Below are 17138 nucleotides of genomic sequence, written 5' to 3'. Positions count from 1 at the left end.
CAGCAATCTAACAGTCATACCACCTAGCCTAGGTAACTTATAGTCCTTGAGCATGAATCTGAACAGCTAATCAGCAGAACGAATAACTCAAGTTGTTGATCTGACTTTCTTATTTAGAATTCTGTGTTTAGTTTATTCTGAAGCCCGGAGAAGAAATTCTAAGAAAAGGCACGTATAAACAGTTTATTATGGTTAAAAATATCCTTTGAATGAAGAAATGTATTTGATCTCCAGCAATAAAAGCACCATCAACAACCAAAAAAAATCTTTGTCCTACCACATAGCTTAGAACTGATTGACAGATGCTGCTACATGTCAAAGATGGTGGTGGTGTTGGTGCATTTTATAAAAGCACATCTTCCCTTGCCCTTTGAAAGTCTGATTTAATTCCTCTGTACTGCGGGTATCTCATTAGAAACTGTATGCTTCTGCAGGTTCAGATCAGTCTAGAATGTTACTGCAGGCAAGAAAGCTTATCCCTGGATAATTTTGAGTAGCCAAGGGAATTTATGAAAGTTTGTAATGGGTAACCAGCAGCTCCAGCTTCCAGTAATCTTGTTTCTCTCTTTTATATAAAATAATATAAATTTATATAATATAAGGGCCTGATACATCTAAGCATCTAAAGGAAGGCCTCGCCTTTTATGCTCTGAATAGTCTGCCAGTGCTATTTTCAATGTGAAATGACCACTCAATCATAGGAACACAGGGAGAAGTGCTGCAGCTAAATACCCAAGAGATTCTTCAGGCCCTATGGGCCAAGCTGACCCAGCAGCTTCTGGCCACTGTGAGTCAAGGCTTCTAACTAGCATCTCACAAATGCTGCAAAACCATGGCCCTGCTCAAGGATGAGGTTGCTCCCATGCAGGACTAAGTACAAAATAGGTTTGTTGTAATTTTCCAGGGAACATTTCCAAACTCAGGAACCTGCTTTTGTTGCAGCTCTTGGCAGCTGGTGCTTGTGAAGCTGTTGGCAGCTAAGGCAATGGCTACAGAAGCTAAGAACCTCTAACAAGCAGATGAGTATAAATATCCTGTAATTCTGCTGTGGCTTCTGCTAAGCTTTGGAAAATTTTGTTACAATGAAAAGTAATAATTATGGTAAACTCAGAGTACTCTGAGTATTTTCAACATGTTATCTATATCATACTGAAGTCTTGTTTTATGTTAGAAAGCTCTTAAAATTTCTCAGATTTTTACTGCTTGATAAGTATGAAGCCAAAGAAAACATTTTAAAAGCAAATTGTTTTCATCATAAGCAAATGGAAAGAATTTCCCAAATATGTCTAAGGCAATCTTCTACATTTCTCATCTTGTGATTGTATTATTGCATACAATGGGAAACTGAGGACTAAGCCTTCAAAGCAAGAAGTAGAGCAAGACATTTCATGCTGTCTGTTACACATCTCTCTCTGATACTAAGCAGGAATAAAGAAACTGACTTTTCAACATATAAGGCTCCTATTCTCCAGCTGGAGAGAAACACTTAAATCCTCAGTACAAGCAGAAAAAAACAAGGAAAACACTGTGAGAAGAAATTTAACACTTTTAAGCCCTTGCACAAGAAGTGGGGAAATTGAACCTATTGGTTCTACAAAGGGGGTTTCTGTACCAAAAGAAAAAGCTAAAGATTGCATAATTCCTGAGTAGTTCCAAACTTATGTAGCTGCTTTCCACAGTTTGTTAGCTTCAGGAGTGGCTGTGAACACAGAACACGTTGTTCTGTCTTTTAAGCACAAATGAAATATAGATGGACAATGTGTTTCAAAGCATGGCAGGCAAAAAAGGGTGAATCCTGAGAAGAATTTGGCTGACCTAATACCAAAGAACCAACCTTGCAGTTTTGCCCCCTCCCTGATGGGTGGTTTGTGCTTATCACTACATGCTTCAAAAGAGCTACTGGGGAGGAGAATAATAAATGGGCTAGACTAAGTTGAAGGTGACTCTGCAATGCATCTATGTGTTCCTTACCATTATTTGTCTGCATGGGCAGCAGGGTGACTCACACTGTGACATCCTTCCAAATCTGCATAATTCTTTCTCATAGAAAGCAGAATATACAGGATGGGGAAGAAAAAGATGGGAGTCTTCATGAAGGAGTAGTTCCATCCTGTGCTGAGAGACTAGAAAAATTAGAAGTTTTTTTTTTTCCTTCCTCTATAACAGCAGGAAAGATTAAGCTGGCTTTTATAATAAAGAAATGAGCCAAACCTCTAGAAGATTAAGGGATTTGCAGATGGGCATAGAACAGATAAAGCTTCTGTAGAAAAGAAATAAGAAGGGAAGGCAAACTGAAGTAGGGAGGAAGGTTACATGCTCTTCCTCTTACTGTCTTTTAATGAATCATAGGAGATCCATTCAGTGAGGAGAGGCAAGTCTGAGAGTGCAGTCACGACAGGGAGAGCAACAAGTCTAACACTGTCACAGATATTTATTAACCTTGGAAGACTTCTCTGTGCAAATAATAGATGTGAAAACAAACACAGAAGTGTTTTTGGGTTCCAAAACACTGAATTCAGAAAGTGTAAAGGATCTCAATGTAAACACAAAGACATCACTGAATATATTTGGGTGAGCTGGGATGTATTTAGTTGCATTTCATTTTTCCCTGCTGTTATTCTCCACTGGGAACACCTGCATGATTCTAAGGTTGTTCCAAAGATGGATTTAGCAGCAATAAAAAATGGAATTGTCTTTGCAGACTGATGATACAAAACAGTTCAATCTAATTTTCAGCAGCAACTCCCAAATCTTCTTTGCACATTACAATAAAAGATCAGACTAATAGGCATGCTAGCTCTAACACAATTTACTCTGCTGTTGATTTCATGTTTTTCTCAGTATGCTGTGTATGCAGAAGACTAATCCTATATTTTTAATGTTTTTTCTCTTTGAAAAACTAGACTGTTGTGCTAAAAACGTCTAGCCAGAAAAAAAGGGCATTATGAAAGTGATTAAGACTCTGTTGGTAATCGATTTTCAGTTACTGCTACCAGGAATATCAAGGCACCTACACAGTAAACAAACAGCTCCAAGAGTAAGGCATATGAATACTCTAGATACCACTGTAAACAGGATATGGAACTACAGTGAAGTAGATACAGTCCTGTCCTGTAATATAAATGGAAACAATATGATTGTTACTGAATACTTGAAATAGAATGACTCTATAATTTGCTTGGAACAAATCTTAACTTAGTTGAGCCTCTTATGGCTCTCTTTCATTTCATTCTTCAGTAAGTCATATATTCCCTGCCATTTGGGATTTATGGAGTCATTGAACAATGTGTGACACTGATGTAATTCTAAATATTTCTCTGATGCTTGCCAAATTATTGATGCCTGTCAACTCAGTGTTTATTTGAAAGAAGAACTTTGACATCACAGATTTAAACACAAAATCAGATTAGGTTTGAAAACTGTGTCAACAAAACATAAGCAGTAAAAAAAAAAAAACAAAACAAAAGTCAAACATAATTGCTTTAGGGGTGGCCAGAACCACAGCCTGAATAAGGACTGCATAAGACAGAACAATTTAGGATTTAAGAGGAAATAAGTATGGATGGATGGTTTGCATTGCTGCGAAAGACGGTGATTTCTACACGTTCCCTACTTTGATTCTTTTGAGATCATATCAGAGTATGTTTACAATGCAAATAAAATACACTCTCAAGTTTTCCTTAGAAGAAATAGTACTCATTTTACAGAACAACCTGAGATGGTTCTCTCTTATTTCTCAAGTGCATGTTTATATGGCACAGTTAACAAAATTAATTTTGCAATAAGTCATCAGTTTCCTACAAATACCTGACTGGGAACCTGTATACAGAGTAGATGCAGTGAACTAATGAAAGATGTAATGTTAAGACAGTTTATTTTAACTGGTGCGAGTTTGTCTGTAAACGTTTATTAGTTTTGTTGCATCTCTCTTTAGAAAAATGCTAACAAACTTCTCTTGCATCCCAGAAAGAAACAGCATCATACCAAGTACTTTCTTACTGTGTACTAACACAGAAGACCCAGATACAAACAGACTGCTCTTCTGGCTGGTGTCTGGCAGCTTACAAAACACAGAACATACCGAGATCCACCACAACTGTCACAAACTACTTAAAAGTCGAGAATTTAACCCTAATGTTTAAATATCTGAGTTTATCTTAGTTTAGTTTGGTGCTTGTAGCCCACTTAGGCACCTAGCTTGTCTCCTGGTGCCTTGAGCTAAGCGAGGCCGTACAGAACATGGGGAACTAGGTATGCCAGGAAGATGTAATTAATTACAACTACCTCTAAAAACAGTACCTGCTGGTTGGAACAAAAGCCCCAGATTTTCCCCCCACCGTTTCTCAAGGGCTGTGGGGACAGTTCATTTGGAGATGGCGCTGCAGAGCTCTTGTCTACATGTTGCCATTGGAAATGCAGTGGTAAAGCTTCAGCTGCCCTCCCCTACCACAGAAGTGAGGGAACCACCTCAGAATTCCCCACTCAGTGCTACGTGTTGTTTGAGGACGAACGTCTACTTTCCCTTCTAAATATTACCCTGCTATCCTTAGATATGCAGTTTATGAAGTCACACATTTTGGGAAGTGACAACCAATAGGAAAAATAACAGCCTTTTCCAACCTTAGGCATTTAGTGGGCAGTGTCTAAAATTATGGGATGTGGCAGAACAGAGGCGTAGCCACCTGCCTCTTGTTCTGAGACCTTCAAAGCTCATGTAGGAAAAAAAAAGAAAAAAAAATAATCAAGACTTACAGGTCAATCAAATGTATTAACAACAAGCATGTAGTGCAGATTTTAAAAGATATACAACTCCTGCACATGCAAAGTTGTCTCTCTTCAATTTATAGGAGGGAGATGAGGTTCTTTTAATGTCTGTATACCCGATGTGAGATTAAGAAACAACGGTTCATATGCTGGTCCAACCAGTTTGTTACAAATCCTACTCAGGGAGATGGGAAGGAGGGCGATAGAGAAGATGGGAAAGAAGCAAGAGTTGCATAAAGCGGGGAGAGTCGCCACAGGATCCAGCAGCGTCCCGCTGCACGGCGTTTGAAGGTCCGAGGCAGAAGCAGCGGGGGGCGGGGAGCAGCAGCGTGGCGGCCTTGGGCAGCGAGCAGGCAGCGAGGCAGGCGCCGAGCCGATCCGGGAGGAAGCAGCAGCGCTCAGGCAGCAGCCCAGGAGAGTTCGGCAGCATGCAGGCCTCGCTTCATGAGGATAGTCAAGAATCCTATGTTCTTCTTCATGAGGAATCTGTTTCTGGAAACCTCTGTTCTTCATGAGGAATCTGTTGCCAGAACAGCTCTCCTCATGGTTTTCAGTTCCTTTTTCATCCTCCTTGTTCTGCTGCCTACGTGACAAGGATGGGCCTTGAGCAAGAGTCACTGAGCACCCCCTGAGATGGCCATCGTCCTGAGGTAAGGCCACACAAAGGAGCGCTTCTCAGCCATTTAGCTGCAGCTTATCTCGCTCTGGTTGCCCCTGGCCTTGTCCATCTGCGTCCCCCACACAAAGGATCTCACAATCCTTGCTCAGGACTTGTCTGGACTTGAACAAGTCCACCTGTGTCCCCAGCAAGCTTAGAGACACAGACGTTAACAGAATAATCTCTTAAAAAAGTCATACCTTGCACTTTCATTCGAGTCACAGAAGTTGTGTAAACCTGGGTGTCCTCACAAGCACCAGATGCAGGGTAAGGTAAGCATACCCTGAGATGCAAAGCCATAGTATTAACATATGAAATACACCTAGTTAAATTTTTTTAATGCACATAGTATTCTTACTGTGTAACTGTGCTCATCTGCTGCACTGTTTACTCTCTGTGCAAAATTATTACTTTCATCAGTTTTGGTAAGTTATGCTATCAGTCAGCTATTAATAATTGGGTATAGTGACTTTGGCAAGGATAAGAAAGATAAGAAAATTGGTAGATATTAATGTCTTAAGCAGAATTCTAGGCCACAGGAATAGCTTCTTAATCCTGTATTTATTCAGGAATAGTAAGAATTCCACAATTCATGGTCCTCTCTAGCAAGAAAGATATACATGAACACATTTGATATTCACCTTCATGTATGTTGAATGATTCTCCTCTGTTTCATATAGTTATCTCTTCTACAGACATTGGGTCTGCAAAAAACTTATCTTCCATTCATACAGCAAAATGAGTGTGGCATTTTTTAAAGTCAGTACTGGTGTAACACCATCTGCCTTCACATTCACCATTGTGCTTTCTTTCTGAATATTAATTTATAATATCTATGACAGAATTGGTATCTTCTATAATTTTCAGCTTCCAGTCTCGAGACAGAAGTTGGAGATTAGTCAGATAAGATCTGACCATTTCCACCAGTCTCACTAGCAAGAATTTCCTTTGCCAGTCTGCATTCTACTACTTTCCTTTGCACTCCTGCCTGTGAGTTGTAACTAAATAGCATATGAAACATGAGAGCATTGGTCTACAGGCATTCATATGCTTAAATGCTAAAAATTAATCAATCAGCCAATAGCTCCTTTTGACATTTCTCCACCCAAATTTCCAAGCTAGCATTATTAAGAACCACAGCTTTCACATAAATTCTGCTTTTCATAAGCTTTGAATACCTTCTATCCTGCCAAAGACAGCAACTTACATTTTACCATGAATTTAATTATGCTAATATACGACTCCTTAAAATGCCAATATCCGGGTCAGTTTTAGAAGCAGTACAATGCAGTTGCTTTTCTAAAGGAAGGATAAGCCAAACTCTCTTCATGTTACTGTAAAGATGTGCACGTGCTATGCCTCTCTAGCATTAATGAGGAAAGAGTGTACTGAACTCGGGGGATATTGGAACAAATCTTCTAATCGAGTCCTTTCAGATAAGTATTTGTGTTCCCATTCCAAACTCTAATATTTTTCCATGAATGGATTGACTGTTGATAGAAAGTGCCTTGTAAAGAACATCTTTCTCATTGTTGTCATAGGCTTATTTTTTCTAATGACAGATTGAAGAAAGATACCTATGTTTAGGTTCTATACTTATATTTTTATTACTTTATATTTATTTTTATATCTAATTTTTACTTATGTGTAAGGATAAAACATCCTTCCTTGCCTTCTTTTCAGTGTAAAATTCCCACAATGCCACAGCAAAGATCAAGTTTTGTACTAATGATCATTTTAGAACATGTATCCCACAAGAAGGGCAAAATGACATTTCTGAAATAACTTAAAGTCCACTTCTCCAATATTGACACTGTTCTCTTTCTTTTTTTATTGGGAATTTAAAGGTAGTTAACCACCAAATAAGACTGGTAAGATGATGAGTAATAGGAGAAAAGGATTCATGGAGAGAGACAAAATCTGAAGATTTTCTTAAAGCAGTTGGAATATGAAATGATTACACTGGTGACCTGGAAATAAATTAATAGATTCAGAGTGAAATTCAGCAACATAGGACCTAAACACACTGCTGTCATTCTAAAATGATTGTCTCAGGGAATAAAAAAAACTGTATCAGCTGTTTGTCAGTAGCTGTGAAAGGTCATTATTCATACACTGGAGCTTGAAATAGCATTCCATATATGCCTCAGTCCCCCCATGAGCCTAAGTAGAACAGTTTTGGATGGTTACATAAAAGTGAATTTGACATACAACGGATCTTAGAGTAGGCTTATGAAAAATGCAAAGGAGTATGAGGCAACTCAGTAACGTACCTGTTTTTGAGATTGAATGAGTTTTAATTAAAAAAAAAAATATATATATATATATATGGGGTTAGTAATGGGAGAATATCTACGGAAGTGGAGTCTGGATTGTTTCATTTAAGTTTGCAAAATAAAAGTGGTCTTTGTAAACAGGCTACCTGATATTCTTCTCATAACACCAAGGAAGAAATGAATTATTGGAGTTACACAAAAATTACGCAAGCAGCAGAAGAAAACTAAAGCCCAAAGGTGCTCTGAATAACTCAGTACTGGAAATTAGAAGAAAACTCCCTATTGTTAAAGCAGCAAAAGCAAAGAACAGCCCTCAAACTAGAGTTGTATCAGGCAAATAAAGTTAGTCTTAATTAATTTCAAGACAAAGTGATCAAGATAAAAGGAATTATAAAACCTTGTTTCTTGCTATAGCCCACATCCAGTCCCTTGCTCCTACCACAGTTCCTTTTTTGGGGTGTATTATCAAGCATCAGAAGACTCTGAAGTGTCATTATCATATCTGCAACAAAGCAGCACACAAGAGAATCAGACTTACTGTCAAATCTACCTGCCCAAATACATACCTCCCCATATTCGATTGCCTAGCTCAGAATATACGGAATAAAACAAACATGGAAGCCTTCAACCCAGTTCTGTTTGTTTTCAGAGCAATTATCACTGCTGGCAATTCTGACAGAGAAGGAATGGCTCCGAGTGAATCAGTACCAGCACAAGCAAAAGGGAGTTCCTACAGCTAGAACAGGACACACTACATAAGTTGCATATCAATGCCAGAGCCATAATACAAGTGCCTGAACATGTATCAAACTATTCCTTTTTCCTACCCCTCCGTATCATCCATCTGTACTTGTAACATTAGGAATTATATCTGGTTGTTGTTAACAAAAGAACTCTTCAGAAAAGTCATACTTTGGATCAAAAAAAAAAAAGTTATTTGCTTTGTGTAAGAACTTGCAATCTCATTACAGGATGGGTTTTTTTTTAATATTTAAATATCTTCAGCAGTTTCTAAATCAGGTATATGACAAAAATCAGACTCACTTTCCATTAAAATGGGCAGTGCACTAGGTTTTAGATGTGGTAGTATTTCAGGCTTTAAAAGAACGAACTACCTAACACTCTGTTTTGCATGGATACAGGCTGCAAGATCGTTAATAGATTTGTACTGAGAGCAATCAAAACCACAAGATTTCAAGAAGCAAAGCAAAGCAAATAACCAAAACTCAAACATCAGTAGCTGAGCTGAATCCAGAGAAACAGTTCACATGACTGCAGCCGTGAGCTGTGATTACAGTACAGCACAGTCTAAATTACTCTCGCAACAGCCTACGTTAATCGACTGCTCTATGTAAAACAGCATTCAACTTGCGACTCTTAAGCCAATGGAGTTCCTTGCATTGTGGTACAGTTCAACTAGGGTGAAAAAAAGCATCTATCTCAGAATAGCAAATCATATAGCTTTTGGGAACAGCTAATGCAAAGTGGAATGCTTAAGTTGGAACTGCTCCAGGCTCTCAAAGATCTGACACTCAGTCAGACTTTCTGGTCTATCCCCTTGGCTGTAAAAAGGAGGGTTATCATCAGTTACATCATACATGAAAATAGTGGTAGGAGACAAGGCTAAAACCAAGGATAGATTTTGGACTGTTTGGTATGCTTGTGTCTGCAAGGACCTTAAAGTCAAAAGTGATGTGCAAAGGACTTGAGGCCCTGAGCAAGTTGTCTAAAAATAACAGTCAGGGATTTAAATAGAATTTATGTGCTCGGTTCTACTTCATATCCACTCACCTATCACTGTGTTTTACTATCAAACTCCTAGGTGTTCTGTGGTACTCAAAAATATGCAGCACACTGGATTTGCCTTAGATGTTTTTTAGCTAATGTATTGCAGCATGGTCTTCTTCAAAGCTGGCGAGATAAATGTTTGAGAGGTTTGGGGTAAGAAATTGTTAAACTTGTTTATAGGCCATAGGAAGCAATGTAATCAGGGAAGTTCGTGGTGAACTACTCTCTGAATGATGGCACACACTGAACACCTACTGAGCAGCACACAACCATAATGAACTGCCTTGTTCAGAGCTATGACAATGCATGATGTCAAATGAAGTGGTGGGTTCAAGTCTTTTAGTCTCTTTATTTCACCTAGTTCTCCATGTCATTACAGAGGGTAAAAATAGAGCTTTTTTTTTCCTGGCAAACGGATTCTAATTGTTTGCAATCAAGGACAAAAATCACATCCAATGAAATACTAGATTACTGGTCACCAGGCAGGTGTTATACATTCCCACCAATAAGAACATTCTGGTTGCATTACCAAATGGTGTATTTTTTCTAAACTGTATCTGTTCGCAGTGAAGCAACAATAAAAGCCTGTCTACACAGCTCACAACTGCCTAAAATCTTGCTGTGCAACTTGTCACAGTCAATTTCTAAGGTACTGTGTAAGACTGAAAACAGCTCTGCTGCTAAATCAGTCCAGGTAATTTATAGCAAGTTCTACACATAATGTGGGAAATGCAATTCTAAAATGATTCTATTATGTCCTTAGACATGAGGAAGAACTTTATCTCTCAGAAGGTGGTCAGGCATGGAATGGCTGCACAGGGAGGTGGTGAAGTCACCGTCCCTGGCAGTGTTCAAGAGGTGCCTGGATGAGGAGCTGTGAGATCTGGGTTAGTGCTTGTGGTAGCAGTGGTGATGAGAAAACAGTTGGACTGGATGATCTTGCAGGTCCCTTCCAACCTTGTGATTCTATGATTCAGACAGCATAGGTTATTAGCTGCTATTAGCTGCATGAGTTCACAATAAGCACAAACTCCGTACTGATCTTTTTGAGCGCAGTTTGAATTTACTCACTCCTGTTTGAAGATGACGCTGTTTTCTTTTTTTAAGTATCAGAACAAATATCAAGTCAAAGTACTTGGGCTCAAACTGATAGCTGGCATGTCAGTACTCTTTTCATTTAGGTATTCATATGGGAAAAGAGGTGTACTACCTGTAGACTTTTTGTCCAAATTATATTTTAAATAATTTGCTGTAACACACATAAATATCTACTAAATATAATCAAAAGTGGAATTTATTCAGGTCAACTCAAATCTTCATTTTTTGAGCAAAAGACTTGTGTTTATGTCACCTCTGGAAAAGCTCATCAAATGAAAAGATGATACGTGATGTACAAAGTCTTTATCCTATGGCTTCATTCCTGTTACCACACAAAACTACTGAATATCTCCAAAACAGATTTAAAGAAATAAGTTCTGAAACAAAGGAGCCCTGGAAAGCCAAGTTCACTTCCATCTGATAGATTTGTCTCCAAGTCTTGCTATGCAAAACACTCACTAGCTTTTCATCTATGCAGTAAGGAGACAGCTTGCCATGGTTATGACTTCTGGTAACTGGTATTCCACATCATAACATCATGTGGTGCACTGGGAATTAAAGTGTTAATGCTCCAGTTCTGAAAACCTGTCTGGGGGGATTTTGTGTTCAGAGAGGAGATGAAATCCCTGACAAAGGCATGGGATCAGGCTCTCCTCCCTGCTGCTCAGCCTGACTGCACGTCTCACCTCAGCATTAGTGTAAGGCCTTCAGTTTTCGGACACTCTCATTATATTTGATTTATAAGCAGCAATTCTAATTATACTGTATGATAGTGTGTTATCTTGCACTCTAACATCTTATTTAGTAAATTAGTTTGTTTCTCCTCGGATCATGGCCACTGTTTTGTTTTCGGGCCCATCTCTTTACCCTTTATTCCTTATCCCATTCCAGGATGTGGATCAGTGGGTCCCTCCAACCCATTAGTCACAGAACTGGGCCGAACCAGCCCATAAACCATTGGCCAACAGCTTGTCCACTTTTCTCTCTAATTTGACTTTACTCTTTTCTTTATGGTTCAGCTATAGAATCATTCTTGTTCAGGTTAATCGGGCATATATTAAGATACTTTTTTCTTGAGGGAGTATAATTTAAATAAGCTCATTAATTACTTTTGCCAGTAGTTAAAAAGAAGCAGAACTACAAGATTTAAATCTTATTTCATTTTTTTCCATATATTTATATTTTTCAGCTGTAGGTGGCTGATATAAAAACCCATCCACGTTCATCACTCCAGACTTTCATTAGAGGCTAATGAGTGCCAGACCTCCTTCCAGTCTTTAGCAGATTAGCTTACCTCATCCTCAATAACAACTTTTCTGTGAATAAATTAAGAGGGTAAAGTTAATCTACACAGCCTGTTAACACTCCCTTGGCAAACGTGGAGTTTGTATTCTTCATCATGTTCTTCACTTGAGTTTCATGACTTCTTTATGTTGCTACCAAACTTTGCCAGCATTGTAGTCAACCTACTGTGTACCTACACTGTTAGTCTTCGTTGCAGTTGTAGCTCTCTCTGTAAGCCCCCACTATTATGCAGCCACAGATATCTGGCCAAAGGTTGTGATACAGGTGGCTGGGACATGCCCCAGCGTAAGCTGAAGTGTTGACCCAGGATAGGAATACAGCCTGTATTTTGCCCTGGAGGGCAGACCTTCCCCTCCTGGTACCCCTGAAACATCTGTACTGCTCTCCGTGAGTTTTTGAATATCTAGGATCACCGGAAGGAGCAGAATGTCATCAAAATATTCTAGTGTTGCTGTGAGATCAAGCATGACACTCAGTGATGGCCTGTGCAAGACTGATGGAACATTAAATGGACCTGCACCAAACAACTGCATGCCTCCAGTAACACCGAGCAGTGGCCCCTAAAAGAACACAACCTTCAACCGTGAATTGACTGTCAAACATCTTACAGAATCATAGAATCACCAAGGTTGGAAAAGGCCCACAGGATCACCCAGTCCAACCATCCACCAATCACCAATCTGGGAGCACAGATGAAGGCAATTCAGCTTTGTGACTGGAAGAGGTGGAGCCATCCGTGCTTGGCCTTTTGCTGTTCCACTCCTGTATCACCTTTCCACCGCACTGATCTTTCCAATTGTAACACTCAGGAAAGAAGGATCTGACTGAATGTTCACTGAACAGCCCTCTCCTCTCCTCAACATTAAGAGAGACTCAACTTTCTGGCACTGTTGTGGGTATCACGTACTTCTACAATTACAGCAAAACTAATCTTATTTGATCTTTCTTGCTATAACCATTAGTGGACTTGGACTACCAGCTAGCTATTATCAGGAAATGCTCTCTGACTTGCATGAATCTACAATTCATATGATTTATCATGCTTGTACGTCAGTATCAATTGTGGTTACAACCTTTTTAATTTACCTAGCAAAGAGTAATATAAAATCTTGACAGGGCAACTACAATCCGTAGTTCTCAAGCTGGAAAGATAAGAAGCCAGACCTGTGGTAATGTATGTACAGTACCCAAGGAAGCATTTTATTATGTATTTATCTTTGAATACAGGAGCAACCTAATTACTTTTATGCGCTGATTCAGATGTTTAATACCAAGTATATGTTGAACAAGTTGGCAGAATTGCAACCGTGATGCTATGCACTGTGCAAGGCTGATCCCAAAGGGCATTTCATCTCAGGAAAACTGATTACTGGGCATACTGCAAGGTCAGCTGCTCACTACTGTCACATTTTCAGCATCAGTCAGTTGCATTAAATATATTGAAAAGCCCTTAGCATAAATCTGTGTGTTTAAATCGAGTAATTTGTTGAAACTGACGAGACAGAAGTACTATAAAGTTCGAGCCAAATCGTACCGTTATAATTCACGTACAGATTCCACTGACTTCGTTTCTGCTGACTGCAGGGTAGCAACTTGCTTCTATCTGAAAACAGGACTTGGCTCTATGACAACTTAAAAACAGAAAGAAGCATTCCAAACAGTTGGTAGATGGATACTTTGTACCAAAGGCCTTCCTATTTCAACAAGAACGACTCATCACTCTCTCTTTTTAGATGGTACTTTCTCAAATCAAGTCAGTCTTAGGGAAACTAGAAAATCAAGTGTTTGTATTAAAACACTTGTTCTTCAAAATGAGACTAATTCTGTGACCTACAAAGTTGTTCTCAGCTTTGTAGGAATTAATTATATTTACAGAACACTTACTAAATTTATCCCTACATTCTGATTGCAGAAGGTCTGTCAGAGGAATTGAGACATTCTAGTAGCTGTTTGAATGTTTTATATGTTACAGATGAGATGACATTTAGAAGATCACATCTGATTATTAACTACAGTTTACACTCATTAGTATGATTATACACAAATTAATAACTGAAGAAGGGGCCAGACCATATGTTTGAGCCATGGTTAATCAACTTTCATAATTTAAAATGTTAGCAAACTCCCCAGTGTGATTTAGACCTGCTACAGGGAAGCTTTTTCCTCACCATGATTCATTTAACAGCATGGGCTGAGGACTGTTGCCAGTGATCAGTCTATATGTGGTCATCTTCTGGTGTTAATAGAGTTTAAATGCATGGGCATGAGTATATCTCAGGGCCAGAGAAAATTCTGTGGTCTGTTAAGAATCACAGAAACACAGAATAATTTCATTTGGAAGGAATCCTTGGTACACTCCTGCTCCAAAGTAAAGCTAATTTCACAGTAAGATCAGGTTGTTCAAAGTCTTGTTCACACGAGCTTGGAGTATCCTCAGTGGTGGAGACAGTAGCATCTCTGGACTACTGCTTTGGAATTTGATTGCTCTCATACTATTATTTTTTTTTATTCCTCAGAATTTGCTGCATTTTCCTGTCATCTCACCAACCTTGGCTGTATGCACTATGAAAATTTTAGCTCTATCTTCCCTACACATCCATACACTTTCTTACAATTCCATGATACTAAAGACAACCACACCCCTACCTTTATCATCTTATTCACCAGCTACACACCAACGTATTTCTCAAGTATCCTGGATAGGTTGCACCCTGCCATATTACTCTTCCATCTTATACTGGGGTTGCAGAGAACCAGAGCCTGAAACCATTAAGATTATTCCAGATGTTTAGAGTGGGCCTTTACCATTGTTTTGATTGGACAAAAGCCTAGCATGGCATGCACAAATTGGCAACCTCACTGATCCTGACACCAACTCTCAGCTGTCCCCTTGCTCAGTCCTTTGCAGAGCTGCTCCTCTGTATGTAGTAACAACCACCCTTCCTGATCTCCCAGCCTGGCTTTCCTAAAAGGACATTACCATCCCTTGAAGCATCCCTGTGATGTGAACTATCCTTCTTCATCTCTAACTTGAACAGCATCTGTGCACAAACCTCCAACTCGATGTATTTGTTTCCCACGAGGAGTGGGCCTGTGTACAGGCTCTTGAGGTGAGACAGTCATAAAAGCTCTGCATTTTTTTACCTGCCACAAAGCTATGTCCTATCTTATGGAACCTTTTATCCTTTGGTGGCAGGACAGAAAACACCAGTGGACTCAAAGCCCCACAGTCACTCCTGATATTTCCATTATCTTTCTTTGGACAGTATTGGTGATCACATAGGTGAGCAACCAAAGGTAATTGTTCCCAAGACATAGTCTTGGCAATTTCAATGCAACAACCTCTGCTGTGGGCCTGTGGCTAGCACCAGACTTCTTGATATTCCTAGTGTAGGGGTAAATTGACTGACATAAACAGAGTAGCATGTATTCATGTTAGCAATCTATGTTAACTCTGGTCTAGGATATTCTTCTAGCTGTTTTCTACAAAGCCACTCCAACATTAGACTGGATATCAGAAGCAATATAGTAACATTTGTATGAGACTATTTAAACTGGGATTTTAAAGCACAAATTCCATAATGAAAAGCAGTGGGTATTAATCCAAGCAGACTTTTCCACTAATGCGTTTTAGCTATTCCTGGTATTCAGTTTCCTCCATTTATTTGTAACTCTGGCAATTCTACTGGAATACACAGTAGCCATAACCATCAGCTGAGCCAACAGCATGCACTGCGACTAGAACCTGAAGAGCTTCCTTCTGCTACCAGATGGCACAGTTTCTGTCTCATGACACAGAAATGAACTTAGCATTTAACGTTAATTTTTTAAATAAGCACATTACTCCCATCCTAAATCCTGTTTTCTTAGCATAGGTGGTACTTCTGACAGCCCATTTCATAATTAATCCTGACATCTTTGATGTTCTGTCTCTACACAGAGAGATGGTGCTTGCTTGTTATATTGATGTTTCACATCCCACTGAGTTCAGAATAGAGCTGGTTCTGCTGCATTGCTTGAATGCTAAGCTTTGAGTAAGAGATGACAAGGTGAACATAAGACTTTGATTAGGTGGATCCATTTTTAGGACATGATTTATATATAACATTTGCATCAGATTAGTACAAAGAAGTTCTGTCCCATTAAAATCTGCAGTATTTTTTAAAACTAGTTCATTAAAAGGGTAAATTATTGATAAATTAACATTATGTTCTAGGTAACTGAATGTTAGCTTTCTTATAACCAGAAGATTACATCTCAGGACCTTTACCACAAATGAGGCTGTAAATATCTGAAAATTGGAGGATTTATTTGTGCTCCCTTCTACCTCTGCAAGCTTCGTCTACACAAGCGTGACAAAAGCGTAGGATATGGCAGCCTTGTTTGGCAAAGAGGACCAAGTGAAATGCAGAACCAGATCCCTTTGCTTTACACCAGACAAGGGAATTTTAACAGCAGCTGAACTGTCAGGTACAACGAGAAGTTTCAAAAACTTCTGTGATTTACTACATGACACACAAAAGAAAAATTACATTGACTGTATTACAACAAAGATCACTAAGTTATTTTATAATCCTTTTCCCACAGTTCTGCTGTACTGGTCAAACAGTTTTGAAAGATGAGAGAGGTTTAATTTTATTCATTTGAAGCCAGCTTATTTGTTGATGTTGTACACTAATCAGGTAGGATAGGTATTTAGAATTCAGGTCTAATTATAGTTTTTGTTTATTTAAATGATACTGAAGTAATGTTTATTTAAATGATACTGTCATTATGTAGCTAATAGGATCAGTGTTTTTATAGAAACTCAGTGCCTTTATTAAAGCTAGGAAATCTAATAGCTTAATGTGAAATATAAAATGTTCCTAAGTAATGTTAAAGGTCATGTCCTGTATATTTTACATATATATATTTTAGGAAAAAATTTGCTCATGTGCAAAAGCAGCAGCACGCATTAATCAACCTGCCTTGTAAATAAACCTCCCCCAAAATTATATTCTTTTCTTAATTTTATGTTATGACATAAAACCCCTGTGGGATCTTCAAGTTCTAAGTGGGCAAAGTTATTTTCAAGCCTCCGATAATCATAGATAATCATGCATAAACTGTTAATTACTGTCCTGTCTCTTTCTCAGTAAGAGATATGAATGGGAATGGGTGAATGGGTTGGGGTTCAACAAGGCCAATTGCTGGCTTCTGCACTTGGATGAGGAGCTACGAGATATGGGTTAGTAGCTTGGTGGGTAGTA

This window comes from Centrocercus urophasianus, unplaced genomic scaffold (assembly GCF_019232065.1).
Source record: "Centrocercus urophasianus isolate 14NV4802_14NV808 unplaced genomic scaffold, USGS_Curo_1.0 seq_32, whole genome shotgun sequence".
NCBI classification, from domain to species: domain Eukaryota; kingdom Metazoa; phylum Chordata; class Aves; order Galliformes; family Phasianidae; genus Centrocercus; species Centrocercus urophasianus.
The sequence above is the reverse complement of the archived record's forward strand: the minus strand, read 5'-3'. Positions refer to the sequence as shown.